A 25875-nucleotide genomic window follows, 5' to 3' on the forward strand; every position below is an offset into this window, starting at 1 on the left:
TTTTTCCCTAAATGTCACTAACCTGTTTGGCCCATGAGTGTTATTTACAACCACATCTTTTATTCCTGTTTTAGCTGACAGGACAATCTCTTAATGGATCTGGGTAGAGCAGATATATTTGATTTCCAGGTTATCTACTGCCTGCAGATACAAGCAGTTTGATTGTTTACAATGCAGGAGTAATTGGTAACAGTTAAATAACTCCACAGAGACTGATTTAAGAGTCCTTCTCCTATTGCATGAATGTGAAACTTCATTCTGCCTGCTCCATCCTGATGGAATTCCTTAGTTGACTTAGGGGCAAAACGCAACATAGAAGATGAACAGATACAATCATATTTTAAATGAACAATTACACACACATTAATCATAACTGTATTTATTTTAAACTTTTATATTTACAGACAAAAATTTAAACAAATTACAACAATTTTCCAAATTTGTGAAGAAATTTCAGAACACAGCTGCAAAATATGCAACCACAGTAGTATATGAAGTAAAATGGAATATTTATGCCGTTTCTCTTAGCATACTGCACAGTGCACAACATTAATTAAAATGCTAAGACAAAGTATGAGAAGAAATGCTGCGAAGGATTAGTTGACACTATCCTGGGTCTTCAACAGCCTTGCAGTATGCTTCTGTCCTGTAAGCACAGAGTGTGTTTTTCCAAACCAGTTTGGATTACTGAAAAACAGAATTCAATTACACTGAGATTATCCTAAGGGTCAGATTCTCTGGATACAAATTGAAATATCTTTGGGGGTCTGTTTAATCCATTGCTTTCTGATTGTGTATATTGGAACTAAATTTAATTTTCAATTAACATTTAGAAAATCATAAAAGGGTAAATATAGTCAAGTTTCAATGAAACAACAAACAAAGCACTGTGATCTGTTTGGAAGAGGAGTTAACACAGCACTATCACTTCCTGTAGCCATTTTATGATCACTGAAGTTTGCTGCTTCACAAAATGATGAGAATGAACAATATTGTTGCAGCTAGTGCACAAAGAACATGATAGATTTTGAAGGAATTGTGTTAAGAGAATATTTAAACAAAAACACTGCAGAGCAAAATGCAGTGCATTATCTGAAAAATAGGTGATTATGTAATTAAAGACTGCATCATAATGTGCATGTTCAAAGTGGGAAAAATAATGTTGTGCCTGCAACCTCAGCATTGTGATTTCCTGAGTTATAAGGATATAAATATGTTAATATGCTCCAAACTTTAACCTTAAGTTACCAGCTCCCTCAAAGTTCAACCCCTGCCAAATTGGTCAGTTTAAAATTAAAAAAAAACAGAATATTGTGACAATATATTTTTGTGAGTCTTCTTTTGACTGAAATGTCATGGACATTCCAAAGGCCCAAAGGGAAGAGCCCACATTGTAGTCTTTACAAACTGCATAACAAATAAGACCAGGTTTCCGCAGACCTTTATTTCACATGGGAAAAGAAGCACAGTGCAACCTACTAGTGCCCTGAATAATATGAATCCAATGTTATTTCTAGAATTATACCCACACATAGGCAAATCACAATGGTGAAAGGGCAAATCACAAGCATTTTCACATGGACATTCAAGACATTTCTCTGGAGGGATAGCTGATACCTTGAAAAATTTCCACCTGCTACGCCAGCTGTTCTCATTTGGGAGCTGTCATGAAAAAAGGTCACAATAATTATTTCCATAGGAGAGGAATTATTTCTCTCTCTCTTTAAAAGAGCTGGCCAGTTTTGTTTAATTCTTTTTTAAAACTATCTGAGACAAGGGTCAAAAAATGAGTCCACGAAGAAGTGAAACTGGATTCATAATTGTTTTTAGTTACTACCCAAGTCCCAAACTGAGAAAAATAACCTGGAATAAAAGGTGTTCAGCTGTTGGTATCTAGTCACTAAAAACTATTTTTAAAAACTAAATAGCTATACACAGGAGCAATTTGTTCAGCAGATGGGAAAAATCTGACATTTGACTCTTGCAAGAGTGATTTCTTTAAAATAAGAAGAGACCTTAACCATTTAAAATGATTTGCTCCAAAACAAGGAAAAAAAATGAAAGTCTCAATATAATTTCTCAGAATATTAAATTGGAGAACTATTATTAATCTACATTCCATATCAGGCTTAATGTTTGGTACAGGACCATAATCCTTTCATGCTTCAATATTTTTAAAAACTGCACACAAGTATTTTGTTGACAGAAAATGAAAGCAATGATAAGCCTCTTTTTTTTTTTTTAAAGGTAGGCTTGACTAAGTTAGAAGACATCTTCGTGAGTAATTTTGAGTCCACAAGATTTCAGTTTGATTACAAAACTGCAAAGTTTACATCCACCTGTCAAATAAATCCTCCAGAAAGTTCTGGTTAAGGACAAAAGGACACAAGAGGTGCTTAACTGGACCTGACCAATGGTCTATCTAGCCCATTATTTTCTCTTACGGTGTCAGAAGTAAATAATTTAGAGCACAGGTGCTCAACCCCTAGCCCATGGAACAGATCTGGCCCCACAATGTTAATAGGCTCTCTGGGCTCTGTATAAGTCCTTGGGTATCCCAAAGGCTGTGGCCCTGTGCACTAGATTGGGTGCACGGTGTGGTGTGGGCTCCAATCCTGGCATGTGTGGCCAGCAAGAAGCAGTATGGGGCTCTAGGGTCCCAATCCCACAACAGAAATGGTGCTGGACAGAAATGGTGTGGAGCCCTGATCCTAGCACACAGGGCAAGGTGGAGGTGGCGCGGGGCCTGGTCCCGGCATACAGGGCTGAGTGAATATGGCATAGGGTCCCAGAGGCAGATCTCAGTACCCAGGACCTAACCGGGTCATGCAGGGCTGAGCAGAGGTGGTGCAGAGCCTAATCCCGGCAGGTGGGAGTAGCACGTGGTCCAATCCCAGTGTGCCAAAGCCAGCCAAAGTCACACAGGGACCCAATCATGGCATGCAGAGTTCAATCCTGCCTATGAACCAACCCCATGCCATTCATCTGGTCTGCAGGACCAAAAGGTTGAGCACCCCTGATTTAAAGTGAGAGCATATGAATAGGGTATACCTACAGTGATTGATTTGTTGTCATATCCTCCCTGGCATTTACCATCATTGGTTTAGGGAGGTCAGAGAATACAATCTATGACTGTAACCTTTATAACACATACCTATGATATCCCATACAATATCTAGCTCTCCAAATGAAAGCTACTGTTTTAGTAAAGCTATTAGGCTTTACATTTCTTCAAAATGAAGATAAGGAGAATAAAGTTAATGCAAACTATTGCACTAAAAACTACTTTATAGATGGAGCAGTTGCCATTACCTTGTGGAATCCATTTAGTCAGTGCATTCATTTCTTTCATTTTTTCATTTCCATACTTTCCAGTCTGTCTGTGATTCTCATTTCTCTTGTTATTCACATTTCATTTTTTAAAAATATAGATCAATAGGAGAAAAATGCTTTCTAAAAATCAAAAGATAATGTCAGATAACAGCAAGGAGAATTAATAATTTCAAAACACAAGTATTTTCTTATAATGTGAATGCTAAAAACATATCTATAAGAGATTACTCTATGAATGCTTAAAGAGAAAGGCAATTTAACAAACATAAAACACATCCATTTTAAACGGTAATACATTCTGGTTTAGATACCCATGCTCATAATAAAATGGCAGCATATTCCATAGTGGCCTTATTGAAGTAGTGCCACTGTGTAAGGGTATACATGGGGACCTACAGAAATTGTGAAATATCTGGTGGGGGAAAAAAAACTTAGTAAAAATAAAATGCTGGCTCCTCAGAGGGAGCCAGCAGTCCTCATAGTACTGCAGTCTGGCTGTGCAGCCCCCCAGGGGGGAAAAGGGGAGGGAGGGGCTGCCTACACAAAGGGCAGTCCAAGGGGGCTGCTGTCCTCACCTCTAACCACTGACTGGCTAAGGGCTTCCTGCCATGTGGCCTTGCCCATCTCCACCAATTGGCAGCAAGGGGCGGGGCCACATGACAGGAAGCCCTTGCAACCAATCACGGGGGGGGGAGGGTCACTGGGGCCCTGCAGCCAGTCAGAAGCGTGGAGGGGTGGGGAGCTGCTGGGATCAGCTCGTGAATTTGGTAGGTGGCCCCACAATCTCCCTGCAAAATTGGCCAGCTGCCTCCTTCAGTTAGGCAGACATATAGGTATAAGAGTCTGACCCAATGTTAAAAAATAGGAAAGCAGATAACAGCATTCTCAGGAAAACTTGTTTGTATATCTTTTACATTGGGGCAACTTGAAAGTAATTACTTCTTTTCTGTGCCTAACCTTTAATCACCCCAGACCAAAAAATTTTAAAATATTGACTCCATTTTTCAAATTTATTTTCCATCAATAAAAATAGTATTTTAGACTTAAATTCTCTATTTATGTGTACTTTAGTATGCAAAACACTATATTTTGTGGTCATTTCTGAGTTTGTGCTCATACAGATGAATTACTAATTACTTGCGTATTTCCAGATGATTTCAGATACCAGCTCCTGTAAATATGTTCACACTTGCCTCACCACTCAGTAATGACAATGCATCTACAGTAGTTTTCATTATCTCAAAAATGCTTTGGCTTCATCAGCAACAGATGAATTCATTAATTTCTTTATTAATTCAAATGATTTTTTTCAATTTTTATATGCCCCAAGGTTGTCTCGGCAAGATCAGCTCCCTCTGTGTTGCATAAAATTATAATCAATCTCTATTATAGTCATGAAAATGGTATTTGTCATTTTGCTGAAGAAAAAAAATAATCAATATGTCTTGCAGGGCAGAACAGGCATTTAATACAGTGAATTGATGCCTGTTAGAGAAATTTAGCTTGCCAGTGGTTTGGGACAAGCTAATAGAAATCCAGAAAATTCACTGAAGGTTGACAGATGAATACACAGACATGCCACAAAAATTAATATTTGGGCATTTCGAATGGTCTGTCATTTCATATATAGGAGAGAAAATAGATTTAGACAGGAAAATCCCAAAAGAAATTCCTTTCCTTTTTTAAAAGACAAAAACCTAAAAGCAAGTACAGAAAGAGAATTCTTGACACTATTATTTTTGTATTGCATATATTCCTAAGAAGTAAATCTTCTACTGTACTTCTAATGTTGTCTTTCTGACACAACAGATACTCTAGTAAAAGCATTGTTGACTTTTTAGCAGCAAGTACAAAAGCCGTGGTTGTACTGAATACCTGAACACACTGGAAATCAAAAAGTCTTGTGGGAAGGGAGGGTTGCTTTTATGTTGAAAAATTAACAACTATGCCTCATTGCATTTTTCAAAGTATTCTACTGGAACATAAGAAAAAAAAAATCAATAGATAAAAAATCTTTTACAACTTTAGATTTGGAGAAGATTCAGGAACAGGTTTAAGAACGAATATAAAATTCTCAGAAGTCAGTATGCGGATTATTACATAGTTTTAACAATAATATTCTAATTACTTCATGGAAAAGGTCCTATTTCCTTTCTATCACCATCTGCTGAGCCGTCAAAAACATACCACCCTTGGTTACACACTTTAAATCTTTCACTCACTCTACATTACACCTATAATCTGTTAAATCCCCTGTTTTGTTTGTTTGTTTTAATAACTAATGTTTACAGATACAGGGGAAAAAACACAAAATAACAAATATGTGAGGCACTGAATTTACATAAAGTAATGTTTGGCTTTAGCTGTATACTAATCTGCCGCATCTTTTACTTTTCCCCATCAGCTAACAGGAATCATTGCAAACATGTTTTATATTCAAATTAGTCTTTCATGTTGTAATCAAGTTAGAGACCTTTGTGTGCTGGAGATTAGGTTGTACAGTAATCTATATGCAAGAAGCGTTGGCAATGTATTAAGGGGAAGGAGTTTTTAAGTCTCATAGTCTGAGTAAAAAGAATCAGAAATTTCATGTGAAACTTATTAGAAAATACTGCTAGACTTGGATTGGTAGGACCTCCAAAATTCTCTGCAGTGGTGAAGGTATGTGAATTTACAGTTTAATGCCTCAAATCCAACAACGGCTGGCTCCTGGGCAGATGATATACATGTCTGGATTCTTAAATGAATTCAATATGGTCTATATGGTCATGGGGGTCTGCCCATACACATGCAGTTGTAGGCTTTAGACTTAAGACAGCCATTCCTGCCTAGGTCATATTAAAGTATGAAGCCGTCTATATCTATTATGGGAACAGAGAATAATGCTAATGAGTTGATGTGGATAGTTTACATATGGCTGGAAAAGCAGCAGTAGTCTCCTTTTATAAGACTGAGTTAATCTTGCCTGTCTCGTTCTGTCATTAAGTTGCTTTTGAGAAAACATGTAGCCATGGTGTCAGCATTCATGTGAAATTGTAAATATTCTTTTTTGTGCATTGTGACTATGCTTGCTTCAGGTCCGTGGCCCAGCTATGACAAGGAGAAAGGTAAGGTATCACAGATGTGATGCAACTAGGCTTAAATTTTATTATTAAGATATCTGAAAACTGTATAGCCATAACTCATCCAGTGAATATCATCTTTCTTTCGTGCTCTATTCTACCTTGATCGTTAAATGGCTCATCATCCCATTGACCTGCCCAGGTGGTGACAAATTTTGACACCTAGTCTACCAACTGAGTTTTTAAAGTGCTGAAAGGAAGGACCAATCTGGAAGTGAAGAGAAAGAAATAAAAGTCTTTCCCAGAAAGGTAATTAATGTGATGCCAAGAGGATGGCTTGTAAAACTCTGTCCTACTCTTATCCTTAAAAGCGTGGGGATAGCTGGTCTTCTCAGTACATCCCAAGAAAAGGGTTAACATCACCTGCCCCCAGAGCTAGAGAGGCTTCTCAGCACTGAGGTAGCCACAGTGACCCCTCCACTCTGCCTGAAGCCCACAAAACAAGGAGGAAGGAAGAAAGTGGCAGGGAGGGACACAAAAGGCATCAAGGATTTTCTTTCCCTTTTAGTCAAAACCATCTAAATCTTGGCTCATCTTCCAGGCTCTGGGGTAAGGGGAAACTGCTCTAAAACCACAATAAAACATCTTCAATTTAAGATATTTAAACTAGGAAGAGTTATTTGAACACAAGCCTCCTACTTCCTCTCCTGCCTTCACCCCTTTGTCCTAAACAGACCTTTTTACATGCCACAAAACTGGCCTTTAAAGCGGTTTAAATGTCCTTTGACACTGCTTTAATGGTGCTGCTGTTTACACTGTTGGCAACATATTGTGCGTTAAATGACTTTGGGATGTAGCAAAATAAAACACCTCTGAGGTGTTTCAGTCTGCTACCTAAAAGCTGTGGAGGGAAGCACTGGGCCCCGTGCAGCTCAGGGGCTGTTCAGGAAGCCTGTATAGGCAGGCTCCACTGAAGAAAAAAAAAAGCCTGATTTTTTTGTTCCCCCTCAAGAGCCTGCCTGCCTGAGCTATGCAGGGCCTTGGTGCTTCCCTCTATAGCTGAGAGGGGCTGGTGCTTCCTGCTGCATCTGCAGTGCCCCCGGGACCGCCCGGCCTGGGTGCCTGTAGGCAGGTGCTGCCTGGGGGTGCAGCTGCCACCGCGGCAGAGGGAAGCACGGCCCTCATGCAGCTCAGGGACCTCTCGGCCCACTGACAGCTCGCCCCACCTGCCCGCCCAGAGAGGCAGGTAAGGATCAGGCTTGACTCTTGTGTATACAACACGCGGATTTACTTCAGTTTAATTCTCCCTAAATTGAAGCGGTGTTTTTAAAAATCCACCACTTCAATTTAGGGAAAATTAAACCAAAGTAAACCTCCGTGGTGTGTACAAGCAGCCTGTCTTGCTAGTTTTGTCATCAGTCAGAAAACCACCACTATAATGGGAAGAAGATGGAAATGTTATATCTATCCCTAGAATTTTTCAAGGTACACAAAAAGAAAAAGAAAAAGAAAAAAGTGCATGAAAATAAGGAAATGCCGCTTTTTTTTATTCAATTTTTTGTTCCCCATGTTGTAAAAGATTTGGATCCTAAGGCTGAAAACATTTAGACTACATTCCATCCCATGTAGCTAGAATGGACTAAAAACTTCTTGAGAATGCAATTATACTTCAACATGATCAATTGACCATTAGATCTCACAGGTATAGGTATCCTGACCACTGCCATCATAGTTAGAAACTAATAATCATTTAAAAATATATATTAAAGGACATTTCTGCATTCTTAAAAAAACAGAAATCAGACTCAATAGAAATCCAGCAATATTGGCATACATTTCCCTCAAGCAATCTGTGTATTTTTTATTTCACAAATGAGACTCACTTGCTATTGTATATATAGGACCAAGCTATTGGTAAGAATGACAGAAGTTAGAGTTGCATGACAGTGTCAACATTTATATTTATGCTTTGAATGAGAGCAAATATCTGTAATTCATACAAGGGAGGCTGGAGTACTAAAGATGGCAAAGTATTAGTACAGATAGCTCAAAATACAAGATATTCTTGCCTACATTGTCAGGTCTGATGTATGTCAGATTTGCACATGTGCCTAGAGAACAGGTGCATATGCATTACGTATTTTCACATTCTGCTGCCTGAACTTTTGTTAAAAACTTAAGTCTTCACAAATTTATGAATATTTGAAGGTGTTGCATTCATTGTTGATTCCTTATGAATGCCTAAGCTGGATTTTTATATGTTCAGTTGTGAAGATATGAGTGTAATAGAGGTATTAAGTATTAATATTTTTGTAATCAGCATGGTAGGCCCTGAGGGAAATATTCCTATTGATTTTTCCTTGGGCTTCAGATAATTTGCACACTACTGAAAACTGAATTTAACCTGTTTGAAAGCATAAATCCCACTGAGAAAAAAGAAAAGGGTATTTTTCAATTAAATTGTCTTACATTATTTTACTGACAAAGTGAAATAAATTTAAACCTAGCATGAAGATTAAAATAAGATGAGCCTTAACTGGATATTTTTAGATGGTTAATCCTCCCCTCATCACTCTTTTCTGCCATATTCCTCAATCATTTCAACATGGGCAGCCAGAAATTCTTCCAGTATACTACTAAGCAGTGTGGACTTAAATATAACATGCTGGCAAATAAAAGTTCATCTTTTTCCTTATCTTTTTCTCAGTATAAATTAGTATGTAGAAATATGAAATCCCTGCAATGTTTCTAGATCTTGTTGGATATTAATGCAAACAGTTGTAGAAGTTTAATCTACTTAAAGAATAATTTTCCACTCTTATTTCATAAAAAGAAATGTAATGTACTCTATTTTCTCTGGAATGTTAAACTCTCAATAGCTAGGTCAACCTTTTTCAATACAAGTGAAAAAATTAGTGTAAAGCCTTGCTCTTGTTTCCATTAGTCAATAAAAAAACTTCCATTGGCATGAAACAGTGTGGGCCAGAAGCCTAAAAGATTAAAAATTCCAAAGTAGGTTTAAAAAGGGATCAAATTTATACATTGTGACATTTGGCCTGATTTTAAATGAACACCAGCTATGAAGAGATGACTTACAAAATGCCATTTGCCTCCTTCTTATAGTAGAAATATGCATCCTGTAACCTCAGGAAGCATATCCTGGTTGATTTCCACTGCAAGAGCAAACCTCTTTTTTTCTTCACCTCTATTTATTTCAAGTAACTCCACTATCCAAAAATAGAAGATAAAGGCAGCCCTACCTCCTTATTTGACTGGACTTAATTCTTCAGTTTGCTTTGGACCAGATAACTAACCCTAATTGGTAATTACTTACTATCACTATTAGCTTGGATTTGACCTGGTGACTTGTAACTGAAAGGCTTTAGAAGTATCTGTCCCTTGGGTCCTTTTCCTTTCCTATTTATTAACACATACATTTATAAGAATAAAGAGAATATTGTATATAAAATGAAAACCTGTAACCAATATAAATCATTTTCTCTTTTTAAAGACTATATATGTACACTATAATATAATTCATATTCTCTTTTTAAACACTATATATAGGAATGATAATGTTAGGTGCTTTTTGCATATTTAATTGAATGCGCTCTTTAAATACTGAGCTACTCCAGTTCTGAGTAATTTATGACTTTCTCTGGTTGGGGTCTGGCTCTCTTACCCTTCCTCACAATGACTGGTGCCTGGGGACTGCTTGCAGAGTAAAGGTGAGCCACAAGTGGCAAATGTAGTTCTCAATCTAAGGCCAGCCACAGACATTGAGCATAAGGGATAGTGCTGAAAAAAAGCCCAAGCAAAGAATAAATCAGCCCTGTTTAGGCTGACTGCTTCAGAGAGAATAGCAATAAATATTACTGCATTTCTTCAGCACAGATTTTTCCTCACATAACATGTACCACCCATATCACAGAGCTGTGGTCTTAATATTTGTGGTCTTTTGTGTTCAGCCTACTGCAAACTCCATGGGCTGGCTTGAAGTCAATAGGTACTGCAACATGAAGGTGGCTTTGCAATATCACACTTAAAATGACACACAGCAGAATTTTACTTACTTACACTAGCAAGGAAGGGATCACTATAGGTTAATTAGGACTGTAGACTAGTGGTTCCTGGAAGTAAGAGTAGAATTCATTTCTCCATAGAGGAGTGCAGCATTTTCCTTACATCTCTATCAGGCTCCTTTAATGGTATTCAGTGAAGACCTGAAATATGATTTCCCTCCTTAAAGCAATCTTGCTTCTTTTGTCTTATGTGCTGCTGCTTAGAGAAGTGGGGTTATGTTCTCTGCTTCCATGGTGGCCATGGGAATTGGAGATCAACAATGAGCAGAGCAGGCAAGTTTTAAAGACACAATGATGCCCCAAACCCCACATGCCCTCCATTTGCAGCAGTGGTTTTTAAAAAATCTTTTTGGTGCCACTTCACCCAAAGTACTGAAATATTGAAGATGGTCACTGGTCTTCTTGATGATATGAAGAAAAGACAGTGTGCATCTTTAGTCTCTCTCCATGGCAAGGCATAATGCAATATGCAGTATGAAAAAAAATGCTATCACCATCCATCATTGAAGAAAGGCAGAGCAGCAACATTAGCTTTTGAACACACTCATTTCCAGACTCATTCCTGCAGCCCAGGGGTGTAGTGTTTGTGTGTGAACATTCGGCTGCAGCAGCCTCATGGTGCAGGCTCCTGCCCGTGTTGCATTTTTCATTCCCCTGTCCCCATACACACTACTGGGTGAGGAACTGTGCCTCCCGTGGCAAAAGTCCTGGGTGCCAGGGGCACCATTCCACTCAATCCCCCTCTACCATGCATGGGCCCAGGGATTTGATGGCTAGGCTCTGCCTGCCATAGCAAAAACCCTAGAGCAGGTGTGGGGCAGGGAGCAGGAAGAGAATTCCTGGGGGTCTAAACTGGTATCTGGGGCAGGTGACCCAAATGCTCCCTCTCCCCCTAATTACGCTACTGCTGCAGTTACAGGAGAAATATACTATAAGGCTGGCACCATCTGCCTGACTAATAGCAGCAGTAGCGGGAAGTTGAAAGGAAACAAGAATCAAAGGATAATCAAATCTAAAAGAGATGATCCATTTCAGGGTCTGTAGAGAAAAAGTTAGCCATGTTACTCTGAAGTGGGGCAGAAGGCAGGGCAGAGTGGCACCTCAGAGACTAATTGGTTCAGAGAGGCGTAACCTTTCACAAGTGACAGCTTACTTTGCCAGATGCTCTAAGATGCTACCTTGCCCTGCCTTCTGCCAGGTCTGTAAGATGTTGACATGACTAATGCTTAGCTTACCTGTGGTGCCACTCAAGAACTTTGTTATAGGCTCCTGTAAATTGCAAGTCTATAAAGTCTGCTATCGTTGTGGATATGTTGCTTGGAAAAACATAAATTAAAGAGGCTTTTGTTGGGACTGACCACTAGGTGAAGAAATCTCCTATGGACCTCTTCCAGTCTCCACTAATAATGTTTAAATTACAGACAACACCCTAATGGCAAACTGAAAGCGTAAGGCATTATTTATAGAGCTGAACAATATCAGACTGTTACTTATGCTGCATGTGAATATCAAGCCAACTCAAATTCAGCATGAGTCACTACAGACAATATCTTTCACTCTGTCACTTTGTTTCATCTTCTTAAGATTGCCAACTGAGCACCTAACTGTACTCTTTAATACCAGGCTGCTAGATAAAAATCACAATGTAATACTTTTTTCCCATCAAAACTATTACTTTAATTATTAGTTTAATATGCCCAGTGCTGTACAAAAAAAATGAAAAGGTTTGTGATAATCGGTTCAACAACTTTGAAATTGATGGAAAAATATACTGCATCATTCCTCCAAATGAGATATCTATACTTCAAGCACATACTGAATTTGTAATGTGCTAATAAATTTATGAATTATAATGAATTAAAATGTGGTCCTGTAATAGTTAGTGTCTGTATTAGTAATTTTTTTTGGTTTGAATATTATAAAATAGTAATATAGATTCTTCAAGCTCTTATATACTTAAAATTAACTGAAATCTTGTGCCAAAATAGTATTAGATTAAATTAGGTTGTCATGAAACTGTTACTTAATGATTTTTGTTCTGTCTTCATTATAGATACTATAGCTTACAGGATTGGGTCAACAGCCATTGAGATGGTAGAAGCAACTGGCCCCAAAAATCCTTTTTTCTACGACTAATACTTACACAAAAATTCAAGTAGTTGTTGGGAGACAGGGAGACTCATGACTCAATTCTCACTGGTAGACTGCTTAGCTCAGTCATCACTGTTGTTTAAAGAATCTCTGGCTGCAGGCTAGGTTGGGCATCAGTGCTTGAAGGTTTCCTATGAAAAACTGCTGTCTTGGCTCCAACTGTTTGGGACAATGTTGTTAGGGAAACTGAGAAAAATGTATAGGGAAAAACCTGAAAGTGCAGAGGCATTGATTTTGGTATCATTAGCAAAGGCCTTCTAAGCCAAAAAGTCACTTGAAATATTAGTTATGGCCCTTTATCTACTTTGTGCTGTTCTGGCAATGAAAAACAACATTAAGCCCCACTTAACTGGCTAGCATGTTCTGACTGTTTGTACTGCTCAACTGTTCGTAGAGGTTAATGTTAATGCAAGATTTAATGTTAGAACAACAGGTCTTTGAAGCATTAGAAGTATTTTCATGTTAGCATTATTTGTTGTTCAGTGATTTCTTTACTGAATTTTTGTCATCATTAAAAATGCCTTGCATTCAAAAGTTTGCCTAACTTTATCCCAAGTGTGTTGTTGGTCCAATAAAAGATTATCACCCCCCAAAATCCTTGCCTCTTGCATAAAACTACTACTAACATTCTAAGAGGTAACTATGTTAAAATGGCATTACATTCAAAGTACATAACAGTAACATAAAAGTAAAAATCGTTTCAGGGAAGCAGTAATTAACCTAAACACTATAATTTATCCAAAGCATTATAAACTGAAGAAATTCAGGGTCCAGGTATGGTAAGTAAAGAAATTGACACTGGTACAAAATTATACAGTTAAGACACTGAAACCATCTTAAATATCCTATAATGGCATCATGTAAAGAAAAATATGAACAAAATAAAATTCAATTTAAAAGTTACGTTAGGTTATTCCAGAACCACAAACACTAAAATGTCTGAATCATAATCATACAGTTCACTGGATCATAGGAAATTAGGGCTGGATGGGACTTCATGGAGTCTTCTAGTCCAGCCCCCCTGTGTAAGACAGGATTCTCCCTGACTAAACCATCCCAGCCAAGGTGTCTGTCGAACCTGTTCTTGAAAATTTCCAAAGATGGAGGTTCAAGGCTTAGGTAGCCTTTTCCAATACTTGACCACCCTCATAGTCAGAAAGTTCTTCCTAATCTCCAACCTTCCTCTGCTGAAACTTCAGACCATTACTCCTAGTCCTGCCCCCCCACACCCCCATGTCTACAGAGCAAATCCCATCTCCATCCTCTCTGTAACCATCCTTTGCAGACTGTTATCAAATCCTCCCTCAGTTTTCTCTTCTCCAGGCTAAATAAATATAGTGTTTTCAGCCTTTACCCATATATCTTGCATCTCAGGTCCACACCTCAGGTCATTTTTGTCACTCTGTGCTGGATCCTCTCCCCTTTGTCCATATTCTTCTTCGTGTGAGGCCCAAAACTGAACACAGTGCTCCAGGTGAGGGCTCACCAGGGCTGAATAGAAAGGAAGAATCACTTTCTTTGATTTACAAGTGACACTCCTGTTAATACAATTTAGTGTAGCATTGGCCTTTTTGAAAAAAGAGCACACTGTGGGCTCATATTCAGCTTATCATCTACTGTAACGCCCAGTTACCAAGTTCTGTGTAGGGTTGCAGCCTAGGCAATCATTCCCCAGTCTGTATTTGTGCATCATATCATTATTGCAAGGCGTCAAAATGGGGCAAAATATTTTTGCTCGTGTATCCTAACAGCAAATTTCCATATTTAACCTGTTTCAATTTCCTGCTTTATATTATCCTGTCATAAACCACAACATTTTTAGAGAAATCTAAATACATTTCTAAAAAGTATGACATTAATTCCCCACTGTCACTACTGATGATTGGCCTCCCCTTTCCTCAAAAGTCTGTTTTGCTGGCAAAACTTTTTCTCAGTTGCCATCTTACTTCCCTGCAGTAGAAGAGAGAATTTATACCATGTAATTTTAACCCTGGAAAGAGCAAACAATGCTTAAGACCATCATAGACAGAGCTCTGTTGCAAGACAGAGCAGAAGTGTTTTACTTCTGTTTCATTTCCAACCCTCCCAATCAGAAACAAAATGGCACGGAGAAGGGAACAAAGGTTTCTCTCCTGTGTGTTACTCTGCGTGAAAATGAAATCAAAGTGGGAAAGCAATGGGATGAAGCCCAAGAGAGGGAGAACAAATGAAGAGTAGAAACCCAGAGGCCATGCTGTTGCAGACTTGGCCAAAAAAAATAGTGGTATAGAAGGTACAAGAAGCATATGATCAAGAACAAGGAGGAAACACCAAAATAACATTGATATGTAAAGAAAATAAAGGAGTCTATCTATGGTATGTAATATGAATGAGCAAATTATCATCAAGAAAGAAGGGTTAACCCATCCCCTAAGACAAAAGCTGGCTGAAAAAAATTGAAATAGCAAGGATGGGTAGCGTCTGAAGTCAAATGTCTGTGCTTATCACTGCATTGAAGTCACATGTGTATTTGACTAACTGACCCATGTAACAGTATTGCCATTTTGCTTTCTGTCTACAGAAATATTGACATTTATAGCACTCGCTGGAAAAAAAAATCAATACCCAGTACTTGTAACAAAGTCACTGTAGCAGAGTAGACTCCTGTATACCACTGCAACATACAAAACTTGCAATTAAAAACTGAAAAGCGCAGAATTAGATACCAAAATGAAGATAAACAGATAGTGAGGAGACACTGAAAATATGAGAGACGGATGGCGGAAAAAATCTAGTAAATACAAGGTAGGAGCTGAAATTGGAGAGAGAGAGAGAGAGAGAGAGAGAGAGAGAGAGAGAGTTTGTATGTCCTTGAAAGCAGTGACTGAACATGGATTTAGGGGTCATTGCAGACAAACAACTGAACATAAGTACTGAGGGTGGGGCTGCAGAAAAAAATTGCTAATGCCACCTGTGAATAAGTGCTAAGAGATTTTACCTCTGTTTATGGCACTGGCTGCACAGATGCCAGAATGCTGTGTATAGTTCTGGTTGTTACACTAAATAACTGGAAGAAAACTGAATGCAGAAAAAAAATTAATAATTTGGGATTGGATAAAAATTCCAATCAGTGAAAGAGTTAAAGAGCTCAATCTATTCAGTTTATCAAGAGGGAGAAAGATTGAAAGAGAGATTAATTTGATTATGGTGCTTTAAAGTACTTTCATAGGGTGAAAATAACAGGTACTAACGTGCCCTCTAATCTAGTGGTAAAAAGGCATAATAAGAATAAATAAATGAGAATTAAGACCCAGATAAATTCTAATTTGGAAAAGGCACATTTAAAGAAAAATGAGAGTGAGTAATCTTTGGAACAAACTAAGAAAAGTAGTGGTGGATTCTCTATATCTTTCTGGTTTCAGATGTAGACTGGATGCTTTTCTAAAGACATTCTTCAGTCTTGTGGAAATTACTGAGCTTGACCCAGGGGTTTCTGGGTAAAATTCTATTTCCAGCATTACATGGACCACTTGGCTAGACAACACAGTTGGGCTAGATGACCTTCAGAAACCAGGAATGTCATTGTTTCTAAAGGCCAAATTGTGAAATGGAAGACTCAAGCCAATGCCTCAGTGAATATTGCTGCAGCTAGAGAGAATAGAGACCAAATTTTGTTTCAAGTTTTTGCTTGTATGGACACATACTCCACAGGTACTTTAATTATACCCCACTCTCCCCTCCTGCATAATGGCATTTTTATAAATGTTTAGAAAGATTTTAATCTAGCTCTCCATATGTTAAAGGAATAGTATGACATTTCATTGGTCTTTTCCACACTTTTTGCTGGTGTTGTCAACCACCACATGGTATACATTTGTTCCAAGTAGAAGTAAATAACACAATGACAAACATGCCCATATTCAGGATACAGATTTACTTCCATTAGTGTATCAATACCAGAAGACCAGCATTTGTGCCAGAGAATTTCTGAGAATGTTGATAATGCTCACTGTAGCATCTAAATCCTAAACCACATATGTATAGTATATAGTTATATATACTATAAGAATAGGAAGTCATTATTCCATGCAATCATTAATGACTTAATATTTTGTTGGTTTGGCTTTCCCTGATTTTTCCAATACAATCAGTTTTACTGTTCTTACAAAAAGGCAGCAGAAAAACAGACTATGCTGAAAAGATCAAGAACCTTTTGATCTGGTGAAAGCATTAAATTGCTAAATAAAGTTTCTCCTTTACTGTTTAGTACAGAAGTCCCCACTAGTCACATCTTTAAAAACATAATTATATGCAAATTAGGATAACCATAGTTCATCCTGACTGTTTTTATTTTTTCCTTTTTCTTAGTCCCTTTTCTCTTTATTTTAATATCACTAAGACATCCACAGAGGACCTCCATGTTATTGCATATAGATACAGTACAGGCACCTCCAGACATGTGGGTGTAGTTGAGCAATTCAATACATAAGAAGTCATATCTAAAAAGTATTTATATAGGCTTTTAGATAGTATTAAAACAAAGCAAAACAAAACAAAACAAATGTTTGCTCAAGCCTTGTAACCCATCAGGCTAATAGGGTTAAGAGACCGCAACCTCTACACCCAAGAGCTTCCACGGGACTGATGTGCTTAACATCTTGTCTGGCACATTTTGACTCCCCAGTCTGAACAACCAGGTGATGTTTTTCAGCTTATTCAATCAGAGTCCAAAGTGAAGTTCAAACTTGAAAATAACTTGACCTACTGCTGGTCAAGGTTGTCACCGCCAAGAAATGGTTTCTTGAGCAACATTTATGCAATACTACCTTTAAGTAAATATGCTTCCTACTGGGTAAAATATGACAATCTGGCCAACAGCCAATATGTAATCTGTCATTTCTCTCTACGACTACAGTGAACAATGTACACGGATGACTCCAATGACTGTCAGTTTGAACAGAGGTTTGCATATGGAGAGAAACTGAGGTATAAATGAATGATCCTTCTCACGGTGTTGGATGAAGATTGAGTGTTCATGCTGGTATCATTAAATCTATCAGCTACACGCAACACCACAAATTCAAAGAATACTTGTAACTTATCCACATAGTATAAACACATTATACTAAACAACAAACAGAACTGCTGCAAGGTAGCTCTGCATGCCCTTGTGGAACATACCCAGGGAGTGGCCTTAGGCAACTGCTTTTCATTTTAGGGAAAACTACCACGTGGGATTTTCAGTTTTTCATTTTGCCCTTCCCTTGCATGGGGAAGGAGGTGGGGGGGGGGGGGCATGAAGAAGTAATGAGCTGAAGACCTCCAATGCATTTGCAATGTCACTGTGCATTTATCTTACCTGACCTACCCAGTACTGTTGAACGTCTGGGTCCAGGGTTTGATTGATATTAAGGAGTGGATGAAACAGTTGGCTGAAATCATTGCCTGCTGGTTGAAACTCAATCCAGATAAGGCTGAGGGGGTGTCTGTCACTTGTTAATGGAGATTATAATCTATAGCTGTTATTCAATTCCAAGTGGCTCCTAGCTAAACAGACAGCAGCAGATTCAAAGGACGAAGGACATTTTTCATCTTTACCTGACCAGAAGTATGTGAAACCTTCTCTTAGGTTAGGGACATAAATTACACATAAACTGGTATATGTGATCAGAAACCGGTTCAAATCTGTAATACAATAGAAGTTCAGTGAACATAAACTGCTTTCAAAGCAGCTGAAACCAGTTTAAGATAAACCTGGATGGAGATAGTATCAGACTTAACTAATTTAGGTTTAATTGGTTTATTGAACTTCTGTCCCAGTTTCCCTCCAGATTCAAGTTAACTCACAGTCCCTCAGCATCCCAGGATGCTTTGCACCTCCCCACAACTCCCTCCGCATCCCCTCGCAAGATTGGCAGGCTAGCCTTGGCCCAAGCTGTCTGTTCCAGCTGAGCAGGGAGGCGTGCTCTAGCACATGCTAGCTTCTGGCCTGAGCCACTGCAGGCATGGGGCTGCATTTCTGGAATCAAAAGTGAATGTCTGTTCACTTGCTTATTGGTTCAATCTACGTATCTTTGACTCACCTGCAAAGATTAAATCAATTCAACTTCCAGCTTTTTGACTGTCTGTACTTAGCCTTAGAGGTAAACCTTTGCTACTCTGATCCAGCCATTTGTCTCCTGGAAATGAGACTGACAATGTGTCCTGTATGCAATTTTTAACTGAATCTGAAAACTAGTGCAAACTACAGCAGCCCACTTATTAAGCAATGTATTTTTCTGTGATCTATATTGGCTAAAATGTGTTTGTTTTCACATGGAGTTTTAAAAGTAATGGTTTGAATTTATAAAACCCTAACTTACTTGGAAATGCCTATTTGAGACAATACCTCTTTTTGTAATACAATATTGCAATAGCTGCAGTAAAACAGAAGGCTTCTAACTGAATCCTCCCTTGTCTTAAGGCACAGATTAAGAAAGATTGAAAGAAAGAGAGAGATGATAGAAAATGTTTTCCATGATGAGCCTCAACTTTGAAATTTAGCTCTCTTTCTGATCTGAAATAGTCAGGAGCTGTCATCCTCCATAACAAAGTGCAAGACCCATCTATTTATCTATATAACCACTTAATCGGTGTCATTTATTACTCAAGAAGGTTAATTAAATTAACTCTAAAATTTAAAATCTGGATCTCTCAATTACATAAAATTGAAATATATCCTCTAATGAGTGCATGCTACAAGTATGTAACAAAAGTGCACAGTCCATACTTAATAGATATAAATTAGAATTCTTGGATTGCATTTTATGGAGCACTTGTAAAATATAATACCAAATAATTCAATAACAAAAGTAATTAGAACCTGCCTTAATTCTCTTGGTACAAGGACAACTGTGCTCCTACAACCTCATAGCACAGTACTGGGAACTGAAATGTCACTGTGCGCTCCAAAGAAACCATCCACCCACCACATCATAGGGGATCCAATTACTGATCCAGTTCTGACAATAGAGACTAGCTGATTACCATTTTAGTTTATTTACAAATCCTTGTGCGCCACTGGAAGTCCTTTATTTTTTCCTTTAAAACAAAGAGAACATCTGTAAAATCTACAAGAACAACCTGGAGAATGATTCGTCTATATTTAACATTTCTCCATGTCTTGTGGGCCTCAGAAAATAAGTTCCTGCAATAAAAGTTTGGCACTGTTAATCTGTGGCCACCACAGCAAGTGGCATATATAACTTCTTTAAAGGGACAGACAAAAGACACTCACCCTTCGACCACTTTTAGTATCGCAGGGTTCCAAGTAAGACTTGAAGGACAATTAATCTGACTGAAAACCCAAGATCACAGATTCTTCTTAATTAAAAGTACTGAAAGGCTTGGCCTTTCCATACCTACCTAATGACATCCCAAACCTAGTATCTTGAAAAGATAGTGCTGTGGCTCCTGCTCTGAACTTCTTCACTTGTCTCACCTGCTGCGAGTAAAATGGATTGGGATTGCACAGTGTTAGTCACCTGGTGACATAGGAATAGTATATCTATGAAAGGCTCTAGCACTATTTTCCATGCTCCAGCTGTTGTACAGAGCTAAGAAGCAGAGACAAAGATAAAAGAAGACAATGACAGATAGATGCAGAAAGAAGAAAGGACAGACATGCAAGAAAGAGAGAAAGGACAATGATGAGCAAAAAATATTCCTGTTCCCCCAGCCCCAGCATAAGGTTTCCTAGAACAGCAATTTCAAAAGCCAAGAGGATTAACTCAAGTCTAGATTTGGAATGCCAAAAATTTACCTTTGGACCGTTAAGTGACTTTCAGATCCATTTGCTCATCCCTTTATCTATATACATTAATGATCATATTTAAAATTAAAATCACATTTCTAAAGAATGAAATATTTCAACTTATTTTATAATGTAATGAAAGTTTTGTAATGTAAAATATTTTAACGTCTCCCTCACTGATTTAGCAATAGAGGTCACATTTTTAGAACAGCCTAAGGCATTCATTCCCTTTCAAAGGGACTTGAGTGAGATGCTTTTAATTTTATCCTCTATGTGCAAGCTTCATTTAAAATGTATACATAAGACTCTATTTGCAGATATGAGCCTCTGACCAATTAAGGTATTTAGAAAAAATGGTTGAATCCAGAGAAAGAGTAAGTTTTTTTTAAATTACATAAATTAATAGTACAAAATAGTATCTTAAAAAAAAAAAATCAGTAAAACGTTTTTTCCTTACATTTGGACATTTGCTTGAAATGTTTATCCTGAAAAAACCTGTAGGCTTGTATTAGTGGAGCTAGACAGAACTATTTTACATTTCCCAACCAGAATGAAGTAGGAAAAGCAAATACATACCATAAAGGGAGGGGAATCAATTAAATAACAAGAAGCAACCTAAAATAAGGCATTTTTCAACTGCATAATTCCTAACCTAATATTGTTTGGGTACAGTAGATAGCGACCCTACAATGTAATATATTCTTTAGTATTATGGTTTTTGTCTAAGACACAGATATTCAAACAGCGAAGGTCAGCTCCTAATTGATCTCATAGGCATCTAATCAATGATTTAACTGATGATTGCTTTATGTAAAATGTACAAGCAGTCCTGGCAACAGGTACTGAAAGCCACAAGGAGTCATGCTTGCTGACTCCTAGCAGTGTTTATGCATTTTACATTATTCAGTCATCAGTTAAAAAAAAAATGAAATAAACCTAGCAGTAGGGGCTAGAATCCACAACTGCCTACTGTCATAGGACTGTCCTTTTCACTGTGCTACATAGCCAGGCTTCCCATTCTGTATCCCTCCTTCTGGCCCCATGTATGTTGTAGTCTCGCCTGCCAGATAGGACAGCTTCAATAAGAAGGGTGGAGGACCGACTTTAGTCTGGCAGTTGGGGTACTTCCCCCAAGAGGTGGGAGCTCTAGGTTTGAGTTCCTTCAGCCCAAGTTGGTCCTAGAACCCAGGCATCGCCACTTATTAAGTAAGTATTCTTACTACCTATGGGACCAAAAGGTAGGCTCCTCCTCCTCCTGGCAATACTCAAAAATGAAGCTGGTGTACTATGGCTTTAACCTGAAGCCAATGTTAATAGCAGTCCTGTTTCAGGCAGGCATATCTGCTCTAGGTGATCTGGATCCCAATAGGATATCTCAATAGGCCATCAGACCAGAGTCAAATGCCTAAGCTCCAAGGAGCTTGGACAGACCCACCCCTGTATTTTAGCATTCTTGTTTGCTTGCTGCAAGTGTCTCCCTGCCAAGTGACTAAATAAATGGCCTTCAGAGGCACCTAGGTCTCCCCATTCACCTTTTTCAAAGCATTCACTCCTCCTACCAGTGAGGGTCACCTTAGAGGCTGACTAAGATCTTTCCCTCTACGCTATGTTTGTTTTGAAACTCAAGTTGTGTATCAGTATCCTGATTACCAGTAAAACTGTAAAAGTGGTGGCAAAAGGTAACTGCCTGTCTGACCATGGCCATTCCAGAAAAATACCCCTCAGTATGTAAACACATCACTTGGAATGTATATTGTGGACGTATATTACTCTTACAAGATTTCAACTATGTATTTTTCTAAAGCGTTCTCTATTATTAATATTAATTAAGGCATTATAGATATGACAGTTTAATAAATTGGATTCTCAAATATTATTCAAGAACAAACTATGGACACAATATTAAAACGTTAATATTTTTGAGTAATGCTAGGGCCACATAATATCAAAGAGTAAATATGAAAACAATGTAATACATTATAAAAGCAATTGGTTCAATTTGAAAGAAAGGATTAGTGACCATAGATTACTTGTGAGTGAGAGCTGTAAAAGTAAGCCTATTGAGTTCTACTTATTTCTTGTGCTGGTTAAGTCTCCTTGCTCCCTTGGCACCTCTTAAACATAACTGGACAAACTTGCTAGCCTTTTCCTCCAGGCTAGGCCACTGCAGCATTAAATTCTACATTGGTAAAATACAAAGTATGTGATTATAAGTATCACTAAATCATGTTATACATCTACTCTAAAATTCTTCCACATTATTGCCAAACATGTATATACATACACCCAATCAATTTCTGTTTCTGGCTACAAATTAGTAGTAATTATGTTATCTTTCCCCACAACAACAATATAAAGCTACTTTTGTTTGATGATATATACATATCTTCCTTTAGAGTGATATTAGCATATTGTGTACATCATCATATATACTGAGTACTACTAAACAGAGGGGTATAATAAGCCTAAGCAGACATACTACAAAACAGAAATATCTGCTTGAAATAATGCATCCCTAGCAGGTTTGCCATCATATGGCATTGAACATGTTCAGCCATTTAAAAGTGAGAGCTGGTGTTTGCAATTTGTACATTATACTTGAGAGTATTACACTTGCCTGTGGCAAACAAGGAAATGCAAAACTAGGTTTAAAAAATAAATAAGATGAAACCTTTTTCCTAAGGGAAATTACAGTCTTGCCTCATCATCCTGAGACATCAGGGAATCTATATTGTTCCTGTTTTTGTTACTAATGCAACAACAGTCTTTCAACAACACTTCCTGAAGGATAAAAGGTCCTTTTGCCAATTGAAATCATGTGACTACCTAGCTTGTCTAGAATCATAGGTTAAAACCTGACAGGGGTTCTCAATGTTGTGCAGTATATAATTTGATACCAAGAAGAGAAGCAGTAAAAGGGTATATTCTATTTCACTGCATGCCACATGTACCTTTTCCCCCAAAAACAACCTTCTAAAATTGGTGTGCATGTCTTAAACCGGGAAGCTGATTTTCTGCATTGAGTAGAAGCATGGAGATGCTATAAAATGGCTGCTGCTGTATTTCTTTCCTTTCCCTCCAGTAGCCACATGGAGGGAGGGGCGGAGTCCAGCAGGTGGGGGATGAGAGAGGACAGTAGTGCAGCAGCTGCCCGCTTTGCTTCCTGCTCCATGTAAAGTTTAAAACCAACTGTCCAGCAGCAGCATTGGCATTTCAATTCAGACAGCACTGAGGGGGTCAATTGATTTCATGGCTCATTATAATCTCAGAGATGTAGATCACTGCATCTGACAAAGTGAGTTTCACCTGACAAAAACATATGGAGGTATGAGAGTGTGCGCATGTGTGTGCGCATGTGCGCGCACACACATACATGCTGTAAACACATACACACCACTTCCAATTTAGTTGGTCTATAATAAAGTACAAATCTGCTCTCTTTCATTATAATCTACCCAATTCCTGCTAATTGCTCTTCATTCCACAGATATTAACAACCCCTTCTTTTTAATGGTCTTGATGTTCCACTAATCAAGTTAGCCTTTCTTTGGCAACTTTGCTGTCCATTAGTTACTCCTGGTCTCTCTCCTCCTATATCTCAGCCCCGCAGACTGTTTTTAGTTACCTTCAAAATCCTAGATCTGCCCATGGCATCCAGTCTTCACCAACCTACAGTTCCAGCCTTTGGCTGAGTAGCCAAGAGCTGCTGATAACTCAGCTTTGAAAGGGTTAAAACTGTAGCTTTTGCCTGAGTAGGAATAGGAGGACCTAAAAATTAGACTGTGCCCTGTTCTATGCAAACATAAACTCTGAAAAAAAAATCATCTTCATTCTGCCTTCCCCAAAACAAGGTGCATGGGGGTTACTTGGGGGTGTTACTTGGGGGTGTCTGGCATACGGGAAAACATCTATTCAAACAGGACTTATTTCCCACCCTCTCCCAAAAGGCATTAAAGGAGCGACAGCAACTTTGTTCTCTTGGACATGCTACAATACATTAGATTAACATTACTAATGCATTTCCTATATTATACACAGCTTCTTACCTGGAAAGTTGCAAGTAGAAGGAACAGGAGAATTGGACTTAAAGCATGCATGCTTGCAATAAATAGGTAACATATGCATATCTTGAAAGCAAAGGAGTATTTCATGTTTACCTGCTCTTAAGATTTTTCCTTAGTGAAAAATATTTGATGCATCTACTTTTTTCTTTGAAAAATGATACATTTGAATAAAGGAGCATTGTTTCTTTTCCTGTTTACATAAAAAACCTCAAAGCAAATTTCTTACCTTCCAGAGAAATGTTACAAGCTTAACAGGATGAGTGATTAATAAAGTGTTTTAAAGCATTCTTCAGATGCCTCTGTGCACAATTCATTCTTTCATGCTAGAGAACGATTGTTTGATAGATAAAAAAAAATTATATGTTCAATATTATATGCAGTATAAGTATTGGCACACCGGAGAAAAATCTAAGACACAGAGAGAAACTATATTTTGTATATCAATGTGTTTTTATTTGGTATAGGTAGACTCTTGGGGGAAAAAAAAACAACACTGGTGAATCTCTCCTTTAAAAAAAAATATATAGAAAATTTATACAAGCTTTCTGTCCCATCTTGTTTTGTGAAAAGCATTTTAACGCAAATAATTTACCAGAGAAAATAATAAAATAGAATAGTATCCAGTATTCTTATTGTAATAATTTAACCTTAAATTTGTATTGTATTTCTTCAACCATGGAAACGATCATTTCCTTTATTTACTTACGAGGTATTTCAAAACAAAGGCTTTCTTGTTCTGTGTGATCCAGTATTATGTAGTCCATGCATTCCTTCTTTATTGCACCTGTGTAGATGTCCTGTGTTCCTACGCAGCAACATAATGTAACAAAGAATGTATAATTATTTAAAGCATGCCATGTCATTTCCTAAATCACAAAATAACATGTAAGAATTTTTAAGTATTTGCTGAAAACAGATTATTAAAGACATTCCTTCCTTATGTTTCTTTGTTGTTCAAGTTTTCAATACATTACTTACATAAACCTTGTCAAAAGTCAGGCCTAGCTTAGGAAATATCTATTAATGTTTCTATACTATGTCAGATTTAACTCATTTATCATAATTATTCTTGCTAGTATCTTTATACTGTATCAGAGCAATTGGATTTATAGTCCCTTGCCTTGTTTTCAAAGAGATGATATGACAGCAGCAGTTACAAAGGTCTTGAAGTTAAAAAAAAAAAAGAATCTAACTATATTCTAAGAGATCATTTTAGAAATTAATATATGCACACTGAAGAGAGTGCCATAATTCCTTCCTTTCTCGATTCCTCAAGAGCATACTATGTATATGAGAAGCCAAAAATTCTAAAATCTAATGCTGTTGGCCATTCAGATTACTCTTGTTAATCTTAACAAAGAGTGTTAGAGCAAGAGGAAGAGTGGGAGTGCCCTGAGGAGAACAGATTACTC

General features: G+C 37.8%; 1 long non-coding RNA gene across 1 annotated transcript in view; it reads right to left on the bottom strand.

The window, feature by feature from the left end:
- Positions 1–363: 363 nt before the first annotated feature.
- The window catches only part of LOC109281533 (uncharacterized), an 81221-nt gene continuing 55709 nt past the window's right edge, over positions 364–25875 (bottom strand). The window contains exons 5-10 of the long non-coding RNA XR_002088205.2: positions 25170–25268; positions 13983–14119; positions 12621–12787; positions 3313–3453; positions 1618–1662; positions 364–687 (exon numbers count right to left, since the gene is read on the bottom strand). This is a non-coding gene — a long non-coding RNA (uncharacterized LOC109281533). The remainder of the gene's footprint in view (positions 688–1617; positions 1663–3312; positions 3454–12620; positions 12788–13982; positions 14120–25169; positions 25269–25875) is intronic.

Source organism: Alligator mississippiensis, chromosome 4, assembly GCF_030867095.1.
Source record: "Alligator mississippiensis isolate rAllMis1 chromosome 4, rAllMis1, whole genome shotgun sequence".
NCBI lineage: Eukaryota > Metazoa > Chordata > Crocodylia > Alligatoridae > Alligator > Alligator mississippiensis.